The sequence below is a fragment of the Poromitra crassiceps genome, assembly GCF_964638095.1.
Source record: "Poromitra crassiceps genome assembly, chromosome: 4".
In the NCBI taxonomy this organism is placed as follows: Eukaryota; Metazoa; Chordata; class Actinopteri; order Beryciformes; family Melamphaidae; genus Poromitra; species Poromitra crassiceps.
In genome coordinates, this window is record NC_139626.1 from 4,491,560 (window position 1) to 4,496,905 (window position 5,346).

Consider the following 5,346-nt stretch of genomic DNA (forward strand, 5'->3'; position numbering starts at 1 on the left):
ATTTAATGTGTATTTTCCTTTTTTTTAACATTGATGTGTGGCAGTTTGAAAATTACGTTTTGGGGTATTTATGAGGGAAAAACTGACACACACACACAAACAGAGAAAGCGTTTTACACAGCACTGTTAACCATCTGATTCTGGTTATATCCAGTTTCTTCAGGGATGTCAGAGCAGAGGTGATGAGATCATCCCCTTTTGCCTTCATCAACATGTGTTAGACTTTATCGCAGCTTGGGAAAGGCTGGCTCTGGTTGGGACAGCTTACCTAACAGTTCTCCTTTAAAGCAGAATGGGAAGACAACTGCCTTAATTCATTGGTTTTTCACTTTCAGTCTCCAACTTGTCTGTAAAAGTCAATACACTTTCTCAGGCAAACGGCTCAAGTCACATGACATCCTTTTATGAAGTACTATATTTTGTTTTAATCTGAATCACTTTAAACTTTAAGAATTGTTTTCTTTTGATAACAAAAGCCCTTTAAAATGAGAATCATCTGGTAGATTTCTTCTGAGTCACTTCTGAGTGCCTCCACCCCCTTGTATTCATGAGTCTGTTGCATACTTTGATGCGACTGCTCCCAAAGAGAGAGCTCAGATGCTGCTCCCAAAGAGAGAGCTCAGATGCTGCTCCCAAAGAGAGAGCTCAGATGCTGCTCCCAAAGAGAGAGCTCAGATGCTGCTCCCAAAGAGAGAGCTCAGATGCTGCCGATGAGGACTTTCCAAGAAGCTTCTCCCCTCATCAATATGAAAGTGGGGCACCAGAGCTGTTATTCTGCTCTCCTCTCCGGCTAGCCAGGCGTGTCTTCCCAGCTCGCTTTGGGTCTAGCAATAACTGCCTTTTTATGCCTCCGCCGGCGATAGCCAGGCCGGAGGCATTATGGTTTCGGGTTTGTCCGTCCGTCCACGAACGCCATTTCCTAGCTCTTAATGCGATATCTGAGGAACGCCTTGACGAAGTTTTGGCACATTTGGCTCAAACGTCCACTTGGACTCAAGGATGAACTGATTACCGTATATTTTGGTGGTCAAAGGTCACGGTCACTGTGACCTCACAAACGCCATTTTCAAGCTTGGTAACGCCAAGTCTGTAAATCTCATGTAAATCCAACGTAAATTCATATTTATCATCCACAGAACACTTCACCACTCATGTACATATTGTATATTGACTCGATTTGATTTGATTTGATTGCACTTGCAACCTTGCGATTGCCGTTAGTTATCTTCCTACTTCTTATCCCTGTATATTGATGTGACTGCTACGCTGCATACAGACACTAAGACAAATTCCTCGTATGTAACTTGCATACTGTGGCAATAAAAGTGATTCCGATTCTGATTCTGATTCTGATATCTCAGTAACGCCTCAGTAAGGTTTCTCTCTCCTTGAGCATGTTCTCCCCGTGCTCCCCTGGGGTTTCTCTCTCCTTGAACGCTGAAGGAGTGCGTGCCCGTCCGCATGTCCTCGAGTGCCCACCGTCCGGGTGGGGTCGTCAAACGGGCCTTTCTGTGTGGAGTTGGCATGTTCTCCCCGTGCCTCCCGGGGGATTCCTTCATATAGGAACCCCCTTCACCAAAACATGCAATATCCTGGTCACTGAAGTGGTGCCTCCTCTGGTCGTTAAGGGCGCCTGTTCGGAGGGAGGGGAACTGGTTGGAATAGCGTGATCCTCCCACGTGCTATGTCCTACCGGTGAAGCTTCCTCTGTCAGGTGAAAAGAAGCGTTGGGACTTATGTTGGGAGTTTCATGTCAGGGTGTAAGTGAGGTCATAGTTAGATTTCTCTGAGGATCTCTCTGTCATAGATTTGCTCATTGTTTGCTTTGTATTGCCATCAGGCACAAATGAGGAAACACATGGAATTGTAATGTGTGATATTTTCCCTTTTGTATCTTAGAATGAACAAAGTCAACATGGATAACATCGCAGCTCTTTATGGAACAAGAGTGACGCGAACATGTATGTTGCCTCAGAAAATGACCAGAGTATCTTTGCTGTTTAGAAATAAATTATTCTAATTTGTGTCTACAGTAGTTACCGTAGCCTAATGCCTTTTGCAATCATTTCGTTAGAGAAGACTGTTTTTAAATTTGGTCCATTACTGTGTTTGTGTTTCTACTTGATTTAATTCCAACCATTTTAAACATGACACACCCATTCATTCTTACAAAGTTATTTAAGGGAAATATCAGACAATTTTTTAGTCATCTCAAGAAATTTGCTCACCAAATATATAGAGGTAACATTTCATGCAGGAATTAACATCAGGTAGCTTAAAAAAGATCTTTCTCCTTCATTTGACAGATTTACTGGATTATTACAATGTAGAATTTAGGAAGGAAACCATTCAGCTACTGTATAGCTGATGGCAGGTAGCATGTCAACCTGATCATTCGTTTTGAGCTCCAACAGTCAGGTGACTGTCAACAAAGACTTATGGCAGGAAACTCTCCAGCAACAAACGATCTGATTGGCTGCTGAACTGGCATACTGACCGCCCATCCCTCCTGTCATTCTCCCTCTCTCTCTCTCTCTCTCTCTCTCTCTCTCTCTCTCTCTCTCTCTCTCTCTCTCTTTCTCTCTCTCTCTCTCTCTCAGCGCAAGCTCAGCGCTGACAACGAGACAGGAGTGAGAGGGGAATCCTGAGTCTGGAACATTGGATTAACAAACTTTCACCACAGAGTCCAACTACAGTGAGGGTAAGCATTTTCCTCAAATGATATCCAGACATAACTTTATGATATGCCTTTTGAGGAACTGTATTTTACAGGACAAGAGACATTGTTCACACTGCCATGTGCTGGACAATATTGCTTGATGGTACAGCAAGTCAAGCAGAAGTAATTGAGGGTTTTCTTGGTCAGTGCACTTGTCACTCTACGTGACCTGGTTTCGTGTGTGTGTGTGTGTGTGTGTGTGTGTGTGTGTGTGTGTGTGTGTGTGTATGCTGAGATTTACCTTTGTTTTTGTGGCCAGGCGGATCAGAGTTCAGCTGATAACAAGAGCAAATGTTTTGTGTGTAAATATGCTTTTAGTCTCTGTAGTCTTCTACATGTAACACTTAGCTAAGAGTCTACTACTGTACTTAGTTAAGAGTGCAATCAAGTCATATTTTTGGCATTTAATTTGCTATTTCATTGAAATGAAATAAGTGCACTCACAGAAAAACAGACCAGCTGTAGAACAGTTCAGTTAATTCAACCTTAAGTTTAGGCCCCGCCCCCCACATCAAGTGAACTCCGTCTGGAAATGCTTCCCCATGATGACTTATTCCAGTGTGTCTTAAATGATCTTAATTGCAGCTATCTGACACACTTTCAGGCACAGGGTTCTTGCAGCTATCTGACACACTTTCAGGCACAGGGTTCTTGCAGCTATCTGACACACTTTCAGGCACAGGGTTCTTGCAGCTATCTGTCACACTTTCAGGCACAGGGTTCTTGCAGCTATCTGTCACACTTTCAGGCACAGGGTTCTTGCAGCTATCTGTCACACTTTCAGGCACAGGGTTCTTGCAGCTATCTGACACACTTTCAGGCACAGGGTTCTTGCAGCTATCTGACACACTTTCAGGCACAGGGTTCTTGCAGCTATCTGACACACTTTCAGGCACAGGGTTCTTGCAGCTATCTGTCACACTTTCAGGCACAGGGTTCTTGCAGCTATCTGACACACTTTCAGGCACAGGGTTCTTGCAGCTATCTGTCACACTTTCAGGCACAGGGTTCTTGCAGCTATCTGTCACACTTTCAGGCACAGGGTTCTTGCAGCTATCTGTCACACTTTCAGGCACAGGGTTCTTGCAGCTATCTGACACACTTTCAGGCACAGGGTTCTTGCAGCTATCTGACACACTTTCAGGCACAGGGTTCTTGCAGCTATCTGACACACTTTCAGGCACAGGGTTCTTGCAGCTATCTGTCACACTTTCAGGCACAGGGTTCTTGCAGCTATCTGACACACTTTCAGGCACAGGGTTCTTGCAGCTATCTGTCACACTTTCAGGCACAGGGTTCTTGCAGCTATCTGACACACTTTCAGGCACAGGGTTCTTGCAGCTATCTGACACACTTTCAGGCACAGGGTTCTTGCAGCTATCTGTCACACTTTCAGGCACAGGGTTCTTGCAGCTATCTGACACACTTTCAGGCACAGGGTTCTTGCAGCTATCTGTCACACTTTCAGGCACAGGGTTCTTGCAGCTATCTGTCACACTTTCAGGCACAGGGTTCTTGCAACTATCTGTCACACTTTCAGGCACAGGGTTCTTGCAGCTATCTGACACACTTTCAGGCACAGGGTTCTTGCAGCTATCTGACACACTTTCAGGCACAGGGTTCTTGCAGCTATCTGACACACTTTCAGGCACAGGGTTCTTGCAGCTATCTGACACACTTTCAGGCACATGGTTCTTGCAGCTATCTATCACACTTTCAGGCACAGGGTTCTTGCAGCTATCTGACACACTTTCAGGCACAGGGTTCTTGCAGCTATCTGACACACTTTCAGGCACAGGGTTCTTGCAGCTATCTGACACACTTTCAGGCACAGGGTTCTTGCAGCTATCTGACACACTTTCAGGCACAGGGTTCTTGCAGCTATCTGACACACTTTCAGGCACAGGGTTCTTGCAGCTATCTGACACACTTTCAGGCGCAGGGTTCTTGCAGCTATCTGTCACACTTTCAGGCGCAGGGTTCGAGGATTTAAAGCTACAACATGCAGCTGTTTGCCTCGAGTCAGCAAAATGTTATACAAGTCCCGCCCCCTCCCCCACTTAATTGGTCAAGTATCTGCCACAGCGTGTGTCACTCATCTCCGTTAGCTGACTAGCTTGAACCTGCATGTTGCCATCTAGCCTGAGACGGTAAAGGGCATCTGTGTTGCCCACAGCCAGCGGTGAAGAAGGAGCAGACTGTACAGTCAACACAAACCATCTGCTAGAAAACAACAAAAAGCCACGATTAGCTTTGCTGCACTTTATTTTCTTCCTTCTTTACATTATTGTTGTTGGTGTGACTTTCCGGTGCTTTGGCTGCTAGCTTCAACCACCCAAAGTGCTTTTTTCAGTCAGAACGCTATGAAAATCATGTTGAGAGCTTCCATTGTGCACAAAACACAGCACACGGAGCGTTTTTTTGTGCTCCGTTTGTTTTCCCCTGCAGTTGCGTGCAGTACAGATCATAACACAACGACCACAAGGACGGTAGCCAGCTAGTTTTGTCTGTTTGATGTTGTTCACTGTCAACATGAAAGCCAGATTATTGCTAATTCTGGCAGCAGCAGAGGTTGAAAATCCCTTGGGAGGAGAAAAGGTAGGAAGAGAGGAAAAGACGATCAGGGC